The following is a 17,449-nucleotide window of genomic DNA, read 5'->3' on the forward strand; positions in this document are numbered from 1 at the left end:
GAAATTGTATTACTGGACTGCTTGCAGACGATTTTTTTCTACACTTAACTACTAAAACATGTCTGGTGTATACAAAGCTTCCGGTTTAGCCACATTCATTGTTACGGCTCGCCGAGACTAACAGCGGAGAACTTCGCAAGAGGCTAAGCGTTGGTCTCGGCAGACAGACAGCAGTCCATCTATACACGTCCGTTGTTGGACGTGGCGATGAAAGCACGACGATCCCTCCCTACACTTCCCTGCAGATGCACCACTTTCTGCAATGCATGCTTGAGTGGGCTTTCTTTCCTAGCCCGCCGCCATAATGCGGTTCTAAAGACAGCGATTGTCGCAGTTGTGGCTACCCTTAAAATGAAGGAAGCAATCCTCAACTGGACAAAGCGATGTAATGTAAAGATTTGTTGCTCTTTTTTTGCGAAATCGGTGACATAGGCAGAAACGGGAGATACGGGCTTAAAAAAAGAAAGTGAGACCTGGTGAAGAAAAAAGATGGGGGGTTCCATAATTGCGTGGGATTTCAGTTCTAATGACATCTCCATTGGTTGTCTGACATCGAGCGCCGGCAGTCAAGGGATGCAAAAAGATGCATAGTCCTCCTTATTGTCAAGAAATCGGCAGGAGGGACAGGACTAAAAGCGGTGTAGATAGTGAGCTTTGTGGTGTGAAAGCAAGGTGTGCAGGAGACACGCCTTGATGATGCTATGTCTGCAGCACCTGTTGACGGCAGATTAAGAACAGTTGGATTCGACTCCATCTTTCTTTTCGGGGAGAGGGGTTATTTTGCCTCTTTCATCCTCTGGAAACAACTTAGTCCATTGACTGTGGACGAGAGGTTGCTGGTTCGAGGCTTGCTCGGACCTGTAATTTAAACATTTTCCTTGCCCACACATCAGCTGCGATTCAGGAATCGGTACCTGATTTATCGGGGGAGGGAAGGTAAAGGCTGCGGAAAGAAAAGGTTAGGCTCCACCTTCCTCCAGCCATGCATTAGGCACGGTGAAGCTTGTTCACTCCCCGTGCGGGTGTGCAACCGTTTACCTGTTACCGCCCATGTCACGAGAGTACGCACACTCAATCACACTGCCTTGTGCACTCACTGCCTCCTCGCCCGTCACATGAACGTGAGTGGTATTGGAAATTTCAGACAAAAAGCAATACAGCCTGTCCTAGCAGGAACCCAGAACTGTATGCAGGACACACTCATACACTCGCTCACAAGCACGCACACACAGTAGGTGAAAGGAAGAGGGACAGAATGCACTGGTAGGGACGAAGAAAGGTTCCGACAACTGCCGAGATAATGAACGGAATGAGATGCGATGTGAATCACTCCCTCGCTTGCGGTCCACCCTTAGTGCCAGCGAGGACACAGTGAAAGTTTTTTTTTCTTTTTAAAAATCCCTGCTGGGAAATCATTAATTTTTTGTCGGCATCCAGACAAGGGAGATAGTATTGTCGTCACGGTGTGATGTATGTGGTACAGATATTGCCTTTCTGGGACTTACATGCAGAGAGACAGAGACAACCCCATATTTCTTTTATTAGACAAAATACCGGCCTCGCCATACAAACTGTCTCGGTGATGCGCTTCAAATTCGAATTTTGCTCAGGTCATTCGGCGGTCCCTCTATCTCCACCTCTTTCGCTGTCTTTCATCCCCTGTTGTTTTTTGACAGAAATTACAGTTAGACCCGTTCTGTGATGGATAACATTTGATTTGGTCGGAATATATTTTCCCCTTAACCGCGTTTAATAGTGTTGATGTTCGAGATACCTGCTGGTTCCTGATTATTAGTGGTTTTATCTGTCAATAACATTGGAGACCTTAGTGGTGTGTACGTTTGATGCTGAGGGTTCCTCCCCACACCCGTTCCTCTCCCACCCCATCCCCAGACACACACACACAGTGATTAGGCTCCTGCCCCGCTCTATTAGTACCTTGTTCATAGTACATGCTCGTTGGTTGAGGGTGGGTTCGTATTCCCTGTTCTTTGGTACAACAACTCTTGTACTCGTTAAGGACTATCAAGGGGAGGATGATCTGGTGAGTGGATGGAACTCATGTCCTGTGCGGCGCCGATCATCCCGACATCGCGCGATGATGGACGTGCCCTTCCGTGCATGCAGCACTTGGTGCACCCCAGCTGTGTGCGCATGTCACTAGTAGGTCGTCAGCACAAACACGCGGGGTGAAACATGTTGACAAGCATTGAAGCACTGAAAGGTGTACGAGGCAGTATATTATCTTATTCACACACACACACGTGCACTCTCTTACAAAGAGGCATAGACTCACTGTTCGATTTTTTTTTCGTTTTTTTTTTTCTGTTGGCCCCGCGCAAGTATAAATGCATTAGCTCGAAAATCCTCTTGCGTGACATTCATCAGACTGAATTCCACATCGGAAGGCCTCGTCCCTCGTGTCCTGTTCCCGGTATGCATCCGTTCTGAAATTTGCTGCCTAAGGAAATAGGAAAGGTTTTTTTTTTCTCTCTCTCTCTCAAATTGCGCTGGCCTGATCGCGGAGTCTCGGTGTCAACGCCGTTCGTACTGAATGTATAGGTTCGCTTGTCATTAACTTGTGGTCGTATGAATGAATCAAGGGTAAGTCGATGTCTGTGTGTAAAATATGGGACATAGAGGACAAACTTCTTGTCTCCTGTGTTACTGGACTGCAAAGACCCCGGTGGATATTTACTTTATACTAATTTACCCTCAGGACATCTTTACCACTGCTTTGTAACTTCGGTCCCAGGGGCAAAGCAACACAGACGCCGCTTTATAACTGCAAATCAGTTGAATTAATTTCTCCAGGACAACGACCCCCGCTTCATGAATAGGACCCCTGCTGAAGTCGGTATTTAACAGTTTAGTAATCTGAGACAGATGAGAGAATTATCACTCTCGTCATGGGTCTTGTCTGACATGGCAGATGATCTTTGCTTTGTCACCTCACATTTTGTTGCATCTTGTTATCAAATTTAAATGAGACTGTCTTGAGACTTCGGATTTCAGCTTTCATTTATAAACTTGTTTTACACACAATATCAATCTCTTAACACAAGTCCCGCTCGCGCAGCTGTGGCTGTGGAGCTGTCACGTGCGCTGTGGCTGTGGAGCTGTCACGTGCGCTGTGGCTGTGGAGCTGTCACGTGCACTGTGGCTTTTACTCCATCATGCTCCGGGAGATGTTGAGAGTTATTCGATCTTGTCATGTCATCGGTTAGGATCCCGAGACATTGAATGTTGACTATTTTTCGGTATTTTTATATTTTGTCTTTAATCTTAATTATAGTTCAATCAATATGCCTATCAGCCTGCGTAGATAACAGCTTCTGCCTCTCCTCTTTCTTTTCTACTACTCTTTCTTTTTCTCTTGCCGGCCCTTTCATCTACATTCTTTTCTGAAAAATTCTCCTCCTTTTATTATGCTGGTTTTTTTTTTTTATCTTTCCAATCTCCTGTCTATACTGTTGTTTCTCCTGTCTTCCTTTTCTCATCACGCTTTCTTTATCTGTGGTCTTTCTTCTCTTACGCTCCCTGTCGTGCAGGGCGACCAGTGTTGGAGGAGGATGGGATTCTGGAGGTTGAGGTCCCTGATGGGTTGTGGCCCATCTTACCACCACATTTCTTTGGCCCAGACTTTCCGTAGACGGGAGGTTGGTGTGGCCCACACCAATCAATCTGCTGGTCGTGCAATGCCTGAGCTTTGCTACGAAAGTCTGTCGAGGGAGGCTGGTCCAGTAAAAGGTACAGAGTCGGCCCAGTCGCTCTCGTCATTCTTCCCTTTTGCGATGGTTAAGGGTTTTTGAAAAAAAAAATCTCAAGAGGTTCTTCTTTAATTAAACGCCTTCGCACTGGACGCCGGTTCAGTTCGGAACCTCGAAGATCTTTTTAGGCCCTTCGTACATGAGATGGGGAACAGTTTATAGACAGACCTATTAAAGTCTCGGTGCACAAATTCCTCAACTCTTCTAGGGGAGTCATTCGTTCTTCTGAATGCACTGGGAACTGGCATCCCAGGGGATTACAGCTGTCCAGAGGGTCTACCTCAAGAGAAAACGGAAATTCCCCACAAACAGTCTTTCTCTTACTTTCTGTTTTTTCCAAAATAACCCGACACTGCCAATTGTGGTATGTACGAGTAAAAATGTCCCTTTTTTATTTACTCGGAAGAAGTGCACGCCCACAAACAGGTAGTGCAAAATGGCCACATAGCAAACATACTAAACCCCAGACAGAAGAAGAAAGACAACCAAAATTAAAAACATCTCTAGCAAAATCCACTACTCAACATGACATCGCCTTTTCCGTCCCGTCGTCCCTTGACTTCTCCTGCCAGACCCTCTGAGTGTTCCTCTCATAAGTAACTTATGTCTTCTGTCTTTAGTAGAATTGTGGTGGTGTCCAAGCTAACTTTAAAGAACTCCGCTGTCACAGCACGTTTATCTCCTGAGGTTCTGGCCTTGCAGGAAGCTTTCTCTAGCTTCCATCTTTTTCTTATTCAGGGGCCTTCTTCGTTTTGCATCAGGACTTACACTGGGGTCCAGCTATGTGGTCCAGAATACGCCTTTGAACACATTTCTTCCTCTTCTATATTTTGTTTCCATTTTGTTTATTTTATATTGCAAGCAGTATTGTTAATCTGGAAATCTTGTTTTTCACCGTTTCGATGAAGTATGACTCTCTCCCGCCGTGATATAGTGTTAGTTGCTGACATGGCATAACAAATTATCTTGATGTAAATGTTTTCTCGATATATTTTTTCTGAAGAATTATATCCTGAGAAATTTTATTTCTTGAAGCAAAACTCCTGCTGACGTGTTCCAAGTGTGAACTTGAGAAGCTGTCTCTGAAGGAGTGGATGAGAGGTTTTATTCGAAAGATATCGAGTTTCAGAGCACCAGTCGGCGTGTATAGTTTCCTTTCCATCGACAAACAATCAAACGATCTAGTTGTTTGAATAATTGTGTATGCAGAGCCATTTGCTTATGATCTGAGTTCACGGGCCGTCTACACTGACTTGATCAGACGATTTTATAGCCATCCAGGCTTAGCGACAAATTTTTTTAGTTTGGATTCTGGGATGTTGCTCCTCCCTTTGATGAAGATTGACTCCAGGAGCAGAACAGAACGACGTCTAACGGTTTATTTCAAGATATTAACATTTGAATGAATGTAAGAATACACGGTTTCCTTCTAGCGACACTTTTCGTGTCCTTCCTCGAGACTTTGCTCGTGAGCTTCTCACTGCCTGCCGTGGGAAACACGAGCTAGTACATTGATACTTGGCGAACTGTGACCTCAGAATAAAATTATATTGACTCAGTCGTCGGGAAGGTTTGAGATGTCCACAGACAGGATGTGCCGGTGAAGCCGAGACTGCCCTGTGATCTGATTGGACGATCGTAGCATGCATCCGTGTTGCTGACAGTTGCCGTCCTCGTTAATAATATCTCAACGTAAGAAGCGGCTGAGAGGGGAAGGATGGACGAATCAATAGACGAAAGCCTAGAAGGAGAAAGGAGGACATTGGAGGTGATTCACGCACTGCAAAGAACAGAGAGAGGAAGGTGTGTGAAGACAACACGGAGCTGTTTGAAAAGTTTTCCCAACAACGCCTTTAAAATAATGCCCGACCTTGGCATTCTAAAGCAGGATTGGGACTATAAAAATGTCATTATTTTTAAAAGAAAGGTTATAAATTCGTTGTCGACTTTTTTAATAAGATGTGTGAGGATAAGAGATAATAACCTGGAAGCCACGATCTCTTAAGGGATTGGATTTTCAAAGCACCACCGATCTCATTGCGGCCACCTTCTGGGGGAGTTTCGCAAGTAATTATAGAGACAGAGAGAGGGTGTTTCTTGGTAATTTTGTCATGGCAACTATTTTTCGATGTGTGCGCACGTGAATATTGTGCATGGTTGTGTGTGTGTTTTAGCGATGTTGTTATTTTAGCTGTTGTCTTAGAAGAAGAAGAGGGCAAATGTGTATAAAGAGTGGGTGACAGCGGGGCGATAATCAACAAAGATCGCTTCAGCCGATGTCTTCCTTATACTTTTGCTGTTATTATGTTTCAATATCACAGTCTGATAATGATCCTTTTTTTAATCTTCTTCGATGATCATTTGGTATGCAGGTTAGGTGCCTGAATGGCATAGACGAAAATGGTGATACTTCCCTGATGGAAGCCTTTCCTACATCTGCGTAGACACCGACGCTTTGTTGCCACAGTCTCGGCAGAACATCATCATCATCAACATCATCATCATCATCATCAACAACAACAACAACAACAACAACAGCAACAGTAATCATCATCAATCTTCAAATCATCATCATCATCATCATCATCATGCTTGTGGATTCCGTAGAGAAGAACCATGTTATCACCGAAACCCCTATTTCTTGGCCAATGCTATAATTAGCTGCACCGGATGCGATCGAACTGCTGATCAAGGTGCATCCCGCAGGGGTCGTCTGGCATGGCGCTACATGACACGACACAAATGAAAGACAGTCCAATCGGAGGGAAAGGGGAGGTAAAGCGTGGACAGCGCGGCCATGTTTGCTGTTGATGAAGTGGAAAGGGTTTTGGATGAGCGTCCGTAAACAGACCACGAACAGCATGATGCAAAATATTAATAAATAAAGAAATAACACTAAACGGCTGTCATACATGACTAACACGTAGCGCCACTTGCCTGGTCGTCATACACATAAATAAGTACATGACGAGTGGAAATAGCAGACGAAAAAATTCTTTATGAGTTTTTTTTCTTTCTCGCCTAGTAAATATAAAGTGATCTGTGTATGTGTAGTTTTGGAGATAAGTTGAGGAGTTTATGAATAGCTGTATCTGACAATGACTACTGGCCTACAACCGCTACTGATGGAGCCGCTGGATGGAAGCAGACGACATGAAGTCGCAGGGGAAACATGGCAGGAAAAATCGCTGTCTGCACATTCGACAAGGGGTTAGTAGGATGTGCTGTGAAAATGTAGGTCTCTGATATTTCTCTTTAATCTTCTTCCTCAACCTTCTTTCTCTTCCTTCGTCTCAGTGCCACTGCCCGGTCCCTCATTGCCTCTGTCCCATAATGTCCAGTTGTGAAAACCGGATCAGCTTTATCTTTCGGTTAGCGTCTCTGTTCTTGTGAGTATTTGTATCCATGCGCGCTTAAAGCAAAGTCAGCTGTTCTGTGTCTCAGTCGAGAAAGTACTTTTTTTTTAAACCTAAATGAATTTTAAAGCACGACAGAGCAAACGTTACCTAGTCATGCAAGCAAGATCACCCACTGACTTGGGCGTTCAGCGCGCGCGCACACACACAAACACACACAAACACACACATATTTTTAATAAAGAGGGAAGAATGTTCGTTGGCAACTACGCAACAATTCAGTAAATGGATGCCAGGACATTAGCCGCAGTCTTGCCGTAGATTGCCTTTGTAGGGAAAGAAAAGATGCACAGCAAAGGTGGACATCAAATGAGATTCTGGCTTGAAAAGAAAACCTACATTTTGTCCGCAAAACCAGGCTGATCAGCAGTCAGTGGTTTGTTGTTCGCCTTACAGATGCATGGCCCGCTGCCATTTTACTGGGCGGGCTAATTTCACTTGCTTTCGATAATTAATCAGAAAGATCAATACCGCGTGGACACTCAAAATGTCCTCCCTTGGCCTGTCTGTTGTCAGCCAGAAAACCTGTGTTGAGAAAAGGTTGAAAAGAAAATGCATTGATCTAGGGTTTGAACATTATGTATGAAGTAGATGATACCACAATCGCAGATCATGCAGAAGACATGTGTATATAGCCTCTTTCGTTTTCTTGTTCAGTGTACATATAACATACCCACCCCCACACACACACATACACCCCTAATGAGCGAGGTGAGCGAAGGCTTTCGATCCAGCCATCCAACCGACCGAATCAGTAATCAGCTGATCGCTTCAGTTCATTTACAACGCACTTCAAAGCAGCGGCCTGTAAGAACCTGTCCCGTTGTTCCCGTTTTTCCCGTCGTCCACGGGTGTCTTTAGTAAGCATCCCAGTTCGTTTGCAGCTAATAGGCAAAGAGACCTAGTGTCTGTGTGTGTGTGCGCGCGTGCGTGAGTGCATACATGCCACGCACGTAGACAGGGAATAGAATGGGTCGGCCGGCGTGCCTGCCGCTGTCTGTGTAGGAACCTGTGGCTAGCAGCCTCCTGTTTCCAAAACATTTTGCTAGCTGTAGCCAGTCAGCCGTAGACCCAGGCCTGTCGCCAAGCACACGACACCCATCTGCAGCCACCTCCTGCATCAGACGGGCTGCGCGGCGAGGACAGCTTGGCGGCTGCAGCATCGGACTGGGCCGGACCTCGCAGCGATTCCTCCGACGAAGGGGGGAATAGGGAGCGAGATTACTAGCCGCTCGGCTCATCAACTCGCCTCTAACTCCTGTGTCGACCAGAGATTCACGCCCCGGCCATCTGCTCGCTGCCAAGCAATCAGCCGACGTGAAGTAAATTTGATTTTTATTACCACGGTAGCAGATAAGAGGGTTTGTTGCATCTAGGGATCATCGTCGTCATCGTCGTTATCACATTATCATTGTCATTACTACTACAGACTGCTTGCAGGTCTAGTTGGATTTTTTTTTTCTCATTTACTATCAGGGACATGCATTTGTTTAAGGTGTTACAATTCTTAGGTTTGTTTGGGTGGGTGAGTGGTTCAAAGTTTTTAGTTCACTCTCTTATTTTCATCCAACCCATCTAGATGGACGCATGTATTGTTTGTCCTTCAAAGTTGTGTTTGTTGATGGTCTTCTTCCCCACTTTTCTTCCTGCCTTGTTACTGTTGTTGTTTTTGTTGACACATTTCCTGTCAACAGTCGGCAAACACGGCAAGGCGTATGACACATTCAGATAGCTGAGAGTTAGTCGGAAACTACTTTTACTTCTTTTCTCAATCGAATTGTGAACTGTGCGGTTGTGATACGTTGTTATAATCAAGAGATTTACTTTGAAAATAAAATCCAAAAGGAGTTCATCGGTGCCACCAAGTGTAACGGAAAATAATTTTAACCGTAATTTCCACGTTGTGGATCGATGCTACCCGGGTAGTCATGCAAAACTGTTTTGAACTCTGTGCAGGAGAACGTGGCTGCTGTCTGATATAGATGCTGTGATCGATGCCTGACTTGCGTGATGCGTAGTTGTTTTTTTTTTTTCTCTCTCTCCTAGCAGTATTTATTCTGACATTTCATAGCTTTAAGATTGATTTCCACCCGAAGAATACGTTAAGGCGATAAATATTCATTATCTCGTACGGTAAACGTTTTGCAGAAACTTTCTTTTACTAAACTAGGCAATTTCATCACCTTGCTAACACTCGCTGATAAAATCGAACACTGGTTCACTGAATCGATTAATCGTGTTATCTTTAGGACAGTAAAAACCATGAAAGTCATGTTTGTAAATAAGTCTGAACGCGTGTAGTGTCACCAAAGGTCTTTAACAGACTTAATCAAATAATATATTAAAAGCATTCAATGACAGTCTGAAGACATATAAAGAGCTCTGCGATGATAACTGAAGCTAGAAGGGGTGAAAGCAATGATAAAATCACAGCAAGTGCAAGAAATGCGCTGCTGAGTGTTGCTCATTCACCTGCCGTGCGTTAACCTGTTAGCTGTCGCTTGCCGCAACGCCGACCACCGCCAGCATTTTTAAACTCGTCTGTGTTTACTTCTCATGTAAAGCGGTTAAAACTATTGAGTAGGCGGGAGACTTCAACTGTGAAAATGACGAAGAATAATGGACGTGTGGGGTTCTAGGTCCTGGGGACCAGTTGACCGGCCAGCCAGCCAGCCACCCACACCTGGTGTGCGGCAGTAATGCAATAGTCCTTGATGTGGCGTGTGCGTCTGCATGCCCAAATACAGTCGCCGCCTCCCGTCCTTCCTGTTAACCCTCCTCCCGTCTGGCCGTTAGTGAAAATGAGAGTCAGATGAGAGCCTCATTTCCAGTCCTGTTTCCCGCAGACCAAAGTATGTGGAATCCAGAATATATTGAGCTGCATTTTTCCTACAAAAAAGAACAACCAAACTTTGTCCCTTGGCATTGCGTTTGCTCTGGTGGCCAGCGCTGTGATCGAACGATCCACTTAGTAACACGCTGTCATAATGATCTTTGAATATTCTAGTGGTCGTTGTGTGGCAACAAAAGTAATTATGTCCTTCATCCCATGAGTGAAAGCTTGATTAGAATGACTCCATTTGGGTTCGTCAGTAACCGGTTATTAAAGCGATTCTAGTTCTGTTGTCGAACTGCAGTTTTAATGCAAAAGTGTCAGCTGGGGTCCGTCAGGTGGCAGAGTATAGTTAGACTAATTTGTCACGTGGGTAGTTGTTTACAGAATGCTCAGATAGCAGTATTATTGTAATGATTCCAGCCTGCGCGCGTTTGTTATGCGAATACTGATCGCTCATTATAGTGAATTGCAGACACCCTTTGCCAGGCAAGCTTGTTCACCTCCCTCCCCTACACACTATGACCCATCGTATGGTGTCATCTATATATATATATAACTAATATTGCAACTAGCTGTCATGTCTATCTTGTTTCAAGCTCATGCGCACTTTTCAAAATTATTTTCCTGGCAATAACATTGTCGGGGAGGGGGAGGCTTAATGTCATTTGCTTACCCAAGGTGCGCTTCATTCATTACCCATCACCACCTACAACTTGAGATGAGGTGGGACTGTTTTTATCTTCAAACCTACAGAAACACAGGGAGAAGTGCATGCACAGTCGATACACGCATGCACGCACATGCACGCTTGGGGTTTTGTAACAATAATGCATCACCTGTCTCTGATCGAACTATTTCAGTGAAAGCAGTTTCACTCGTGAAGCAAGTTGCTGGCATGTGTGCGATCACAGGTATGTGAATCAGGTGCTAGAAAAAGACGAGTTAAGGACTTCCTTTTCTGTCGTTCTGATACTCCCTATTCATCTGCAAAAACATCAGCTGCGCGTGCTAGATAATGCTCAGCGCTCACTTACGGGAAAGGTCCCCAATATGCATGAGTTTGATCGACAGAAAAATCAGGTGCCAGTTTCCCCCTCTCGTATGTGTTGCTCTGTCTTCACCAGGTATCGATCCCGGGTTACCGTGTCGCAGCCTTTAATTTCGTAATCGAACGCTCATCCACTCTGGAACTATCCCACAGGAGATAAGATTTCAGTGGCCACCCGTGTAAAGCACTCAAGCAGAATCATCCTGGAAAATGAGGATAGAGGTGACAGGCGGTCTGTGTTAGCTGTCCGTGGATGTCCGCAGGAACTGCTGCTGCTGCATGCCTGCAGGGGACCTCGCCATCTAATTGTGACAGCAGACATAGCTTTCAATCGAGGGCACTGCCGGGTCATGCCGACGGCTACCCGTACCCGACTCCACCTTCACGGACCGTAAAACACAAATACACTCAGTTACATGCCGCAGTACTAATTACAGCTACAATTAGAGAGCATCAGACAGATTAACACCAGTGCTTGGGCAAACGAGAAGGGATTGTGGCAGGCTGGCAGGATGATGTGATGCGAGTCGGTGCGCCATTCGAAACCCAAAGTTCGTGCCTTCGCCTGTCGAGTCTGGACATCGATACGCACCTCCAGACTTCGTTTGTTTCTTCTTCCTCCTCTTCCTGCTGCTGCTTCGACTTCTGCGCCAAGGTTTTCCCTTTCGATTATAGACTGCTGGCCAAAATGGAACGACTGACTCAGTAGCCGCGTGTTTCCGGAGCTGTACGAGGCTGCTGATCTCCGTTGTCCTTCCTCTGGTGCCACCAATGCTTCTGGGAGAGGCTATGACTTGGGACTACATTGTTGACCATTGAGGGACCAATGAGGAACGGCATGATAAATGGTTGCTTAGTCTACCCGTTCGATACGTAAACAAACAAAAGACGTTAAATTTGTCTGAAAGTCGTCTTCCATGTTTTTTTTTTCTGTCCACGTAAGTCGTCGATTGATTTTTGTACGGAGTTAAACTGCCGTTGAAATCGTGTGGCATGAGCTTGCCATTCCTGGACAACTTGGTGGCATTGAATGCAGCTGTTGTTTCTTTTTTGTCCTCTGTGGGATCCGCCCATCCGGGCATGACGCGAACAAAGACAGAAGCGTAAAAAGGCGACTAGAGAGATCGTTCAGTGGACTCGGATCGTGTCTAGTATGGAACATTTCATGACACCCCGTTAAAAGGGGGAACAAAATCATTTGACTGCATTGTCAGTCAAGCCGTGTGGCTGTCCATTTTTTTTATTTTTATTGCCGTTCAGTCAACTAGGGACCGGGGAAAGCACACAAATGTTGCTCACTTAGCGCAGAACTTTTCCTGCAGCTACAATGCCGCTGGTGGAGAAACAAGAATGTGGCGAGCGAGCAAAAAGTCCATCAGGCGGCCAGGCTAAGCCAATCAGACGCCATGCTCAGTCATTCCCCTTCATTCCCCACCTTGTATGCAACACTAAAGCAGCTGAATTGTTTGGTGGTGTGGAGGTGTGAGATAGATTGCAGTGATTTCCGACGTGGCTAAAAAGCTTTACAGTGTAGGGAGGTCTAGAAGACCATTACAATAAGCTGCGTGGCATTGTGCAACATTGGTGTTTACTGTAAGGTGGTCAGTAATGAGACGTTTGTAATGAAATAGCGATTGCCATGCATGAGTGGAAAACCACGACAAGACTGGTAGTCGAAAGATAAAAAGTATTTTTTCCCCAGTAAATAAACACGCTACACAGTTCAGTGCCGAAGTTGGGAAGGTATCTGATCTGGTGAAACTTATCCCCGGTGTTTTATTCAGGTAGATGTTGGAAAGCCTGAGCTGGGTAGATGGCAGTAAGGGGCTGAGAGCACGTTTTAACCCGAATCAGAGAAGGGGTCGCCGAATCCGTGTACATCGGAATAGGTGTCCTGTCCAATGACATCCAGGGAGCAAGAAAGGAGAGCCCGCTATTGTCCGCTGTCGTACAAGACCAGACAGATGCCCTTATTAAGATGGCTGGGATGGACAGTGCGACAGAACAACAACAAGACAAGCTGCAAAAATCGAAGTCTTACGAACGACCGGAAAAGTTGCTTTGTCCTATTCTAAGTGAGAATGCAGAAACTGCCTGAACCTGAAAGTGTTGTTGACTTCCACACACTTGATCTGTGGATGGTGGTGGTGGTTGAGGGAGGATATGGGGAACAACACTCTCGCTAACACCACACTTCCCAAAAATACAAAATGTTAGTTGCAACAAGGTGTTGATTGTCGTCAGATATGAAGACAGAACGCAGCAGTGGAAGTGATGCACAACACAACATTCACTTGTTTGTGGCCAAGCGACCCCAGCGAAAGATCTGTTGGAGGGCGAAACAGTTGGCATCTCACCATTAAGAGATCGACACGAACACAGCCGGCGTGTTGAAGCAAAATACCCGAAAAAATTTAACCTGTTACTGGCCATAAAACACTATTTTGATTTAAACATTCAAATAAAGTTCGGCAAGCGTTTCCTGCTTTTTAAACTGAACTTTCTTCCTTGTCCTTCCGCAGCTTCTTCTCCTCCACTTCTTTGTCACTCAGAGCTTTTGGAGATAGGGGATGGGGAGAAAACCACCAAATTCCACACGACCGCTTGTCACCATGAACGAAGTCAAATTTATTTTGCATGCCGATTGTTTTTCCTTGGCTTTGATTTTTACACGTGACGTTACAGCTGTGCGTGACAGCGCTGTCTTCGGTGACGTGTGCAGCGCCAAAGAGCAGGCAGCCTTCGCTTCCAGCTTTGAACCCGTGAAACCTCAAACCAGCGGGATTTTCTGTCTGCCATCTTTTTAACTCTGCTGCTGCGTTCCTGTGTAAACTGTGTTCTCTGTGTCTGTACGAGGGCACAAAGGGATGTGAGTGTTCTCACACCTCGTACAGTCAGCCACAGCTCGTTCACGGCAATGTTGTATCGCGTATTGATCAGCTGTCCATGCAATGTTTACTGTACACATGGGTACAAGACAAAGGGTCTTTATGATGACATTACCTTGCTTTTATATGGGAGCGTTTGTAACCAGAAGTGTCTTTATTCTATCCAGAGTTTTTATATATCAGTTTTATCTTAGTTTTGTTGGTTTGTTTGTTTGTTTGTTTGTTTGTTTGTTTGTTTGTTTGTTGGTTGGTTGATGGTTTGCTGTTTCTTTGCTGTTTGTTGTTTGGTTGTTGGTTGAAGTACCTGCTCAGCAAGAATTGCCAGATCTTTCATCGCTGTATTCTGTAAGATGTGTCTTTCTCTTCATATGTTTTACACAACTTTAGTGCAATCTCGCGGATTTCGTTTCTTCGCTTACCTCATCTTTGAATTCAGAATCTTTATTTAATAAAGAGCAGAGGCACTTCTCGTGATACCAATGTTGATCAAAACTCGGCTGACTTGCTGGTGAAGACGGCTTTGTAAACACTTTGTACTCTCTGGCTTCTCCCTGAAAGTTGTAGCCGCCAGTCATTCTGTGCTGTGAAGGCCGGGAAGCTCCACGTCTACAGAACGGATTGCACGCAACCAGTCGAGAGGTACCCGCTGTACTTGCTGCAGCTCCAACGCCTTTGTTGATGAACATTTTTGCCTTCGTTGAAAAGTCTATTGCGTTTGGGGGAGGGATTTGTGGGAGACATTGAGTGGATCCCTGTGCGCGACATCCCTGCTTCCCTAGGGAGCGATGCACTTGCGTAAGGTGCGCTCTGATTGCCCTCCTCGGCAACGTGTCCTGTGTAAGAAACTCCGGCATCTCAGAAGGGCCGCCGCCAGTTTAAATGAATCCTGTCGGTAACAGACTAGCAGGTTTTATTCTCGGGTCTTTCTGAATAGCTATCTGAGCAGTTTCAGCCTTTAAAGCACGAACGCAGAGGATACAGATTTTTTTTTTTTTAATTTCAAAAGGCTTCAATAAAATCTTGCTTCTAAATTGCAAGAATTGAGCTCTAAAATTTGCGAAGTCAGGTTTCTTGCTTAATCAGAACGGGATGGCGGGAAGGGAGAGCTTGGAGGGTGGTAAGAGGGGACTAAGGAGAAGCTTTATGAATGTTTTTTGCTTTCTACCGTAAGAAACCTTCTCAACATAAAGAGACGAATATCTTGGCGTTTGCCGCAAACATGTTTGCCAATTAAAGGCCTTTCTAAACTGGACAAAAGTCGTCGAAAGTTTGCCCAAATGTATACGAAGTTATTTGTTAAAACCATTGGAATCCGATGGTTTGGGGCCAGATGGTTTGAGACATTGGAACTTTGGTCAACCTTCTGAACAGTTTTGCTAAGACATTGGGACTTGAGGCCACTCAATAGGTTTGACACTTCTCTACAGTGTCCAATCAAAAACACACATACTTTGACTTATTCAGAAAGTAATATCTCCTTCACAGATATTCGCAAGCTGGTGTAGGCACTGTTGTCCTGTTTCGGGATATGAAGGGAAGCCCTTACGCAGCTGCACATCAGAGAACAAGTTGAATTTTAAATATTCATGCACGCTGTAAAACCGTTCAGTTTTTACAAGTTAAACAAGCCGCGTATCACAGCTGGAAGTAAACAATTGTACTTGGCTGTCTGCCAAGATCGTGCCTTCTAACCTCGCGGAAGAAAAGGCCAAAGGGAATCCGCAAAGTAGTTCCAAGTCTCGGTGGCGCGTGCGTGACAGGTTTGATTTGCCTCACGGAGGGACGTTCAAGGCAACGTCTCTGAGTTCGGTTTATCAGGTAAACGTTCGCACAAAGCCATGACTGATGAGAAGGGTACAATAATAAGACAGAAAAGTTAAATAATTACCAGTTGCTGGTTCAGTCATGTTTGCTTATCCCCTGTGGGAAATGTCAGTGTAAACGACCTTTTTGCTCTAGAAGCTGCCACCACGATACTTAAACACACACACACCTCACTTATTCTCATATTTCATAAATATATATATAGAAAAATATCGTCAAGATATCATATATCTCTCGGAAGAGCACTGACGTATGTTGGTGTTCGTCGGGGTGTTCACTGTGGTTAGAAGTGAACCTTTTCGCTTTGTAGAAGTAGGGTTTTCATAAGACTAGGGTAGGTCACTATTGGAGGAACCATACCCATATCGTTTTGCACAGATTAGTTTTCCGTTAAAGGCTAAAATTTACCGTTGAGCGCATGTTTAAAATCCGGGGTAAAATATTTTATCAAATTTACGATAAATTTATTAGCAGTTGTTGTACAGACTCATGAAGACGCATTTATGAAGTAAGAGTAAGTCGTTGCCCGGGGACAACATGGGGAACAAGGACAAGCGGCTTGTGTCCGAAGTTGTAATGCGATGTCCAGACCCCGGAGATGTGGTTTTACCTCTGGAGTTGTAGTTGTAAAGCGGTGGCAAATGTCTCCTTGGACAGAGAAACGAACTAGTGTCCGCGGGGTCCAGACACCGCTTTATAATTTCCGAAACAAGACTTTTCTTCTCGAGTTCCTCATTTCGCCCCGGGGAAATAACTTTATATCTACACCTGCTGGTGTCGGAAATTTTGTAACAGTTTCTTTGTTTATTCATTTGGCTGCTTAGTGTGCGGGTGGGTAAGTGGAGGATAAAGAAAGTGAACTGAGAAGTATAATCAAGGTGTAGAAAATAATGTAATTTAAATCCTTGGTTTGGGTTAATGTATGCTACGAATCACTGATTGGTTTGTCTTGGGTTATTTAAAAAGAAAATCTTATGTATTGCTTTGTTTTCAAACACTACTTTTCCGATATTTTTGGGATGGAGATAGCTTTTCCTTTTCTTTTCTACTTTCCCCGTGGAGCTGCGCGTCATGCAGTGGAGACATCACGTGGTAGTGTCGGCCTGGCAACCCTTTTAAGCTGCACTCAGTCAATCGCAAGACGGACCAGCTCATTTCGTTCGTAAAGAAGTCGTTAGGAACCCATAGAGCAGCTTTCAGGCACTATTCTGCGCCTTATCTCACGCAGTCTGCTTCATTCTTCCCTTTTCCATCCCGTGTCTTAATGGATACGCCTTTTGCTTATTTGTCTTTTACTTTCCTTCTCGCGACATCTCCTTTGTGCGCGCCTTCATCTTGTTCACATATTCAGCCTGAAAGCCCTGCTTGGGACTGCTAGAATATTTCTATCCCAGCATGTTCAAAGAAGACAGATGAAAAAAAATATACCCTTTGAAAGGACAATTTTTTCTAAGAAGGAAATATAGTTTCGACTTGGTAGCTAACACGAAAAGAAACATGGAGCATCTGGTTTTATTAACAGAAAAGATGTCATGAAGTGTACAGGTGAACGGTTTGTATGGCGGTAGCTACAACCGACTAATTTATCATTTTTAAAGGGAGTCTTCCCGTCAACACTTGTTCATCCCAAGTGCTTGTGTTGCCCGGCGGCTCCAGAGGACGATTAC

At 44.8% G+C, this 17,449-nt stretch overlaps 1 protein-coding gene across 4 annotated transcripts in view; it reads left to right on the forward strand.

The window, feature by feature from the left end:
- LOC112556771 (NAD(P)H-hydrate epimerase-like) overlaps nucleotides 1-17,449 on the forward strand; it is a 71,891-nt gene that overhangs the window by 15,750 nt on the left and 38,692 nt on the right. The window contains exon 1 of one of the 4 annotated variants that reach the window (XM_025226128.1): nucleotides 8,160-8,508. The exons of the other annotated variants lie outside the window; for them this stretch is intronic. The gene's annotated coding sequence lies outside the window, so the exon portion shown is untranslated. Of the gene's footprint in view, nucleotides 1-8,159; nucleotides 8,509-17,449 lie in introns of those variants that run through there. 4 annotated transcript variants of the gene reach the window in all.

Source organism: Pomacea canaliculata, linkage group LG2, assembly GCF_003073045.1.
Source record: "Pomacea canaliculata isolate SZHN2017 linkage group LG2, ASM307304v1, whole genome shotgun sequence".
Taxonomy (NCBI): Eukaryota; Metazoa; Mollusca; class Gastropoda; order Architaenioglossa; family Ampullariidae; genus Pomacea; species Pomacea canaliculata.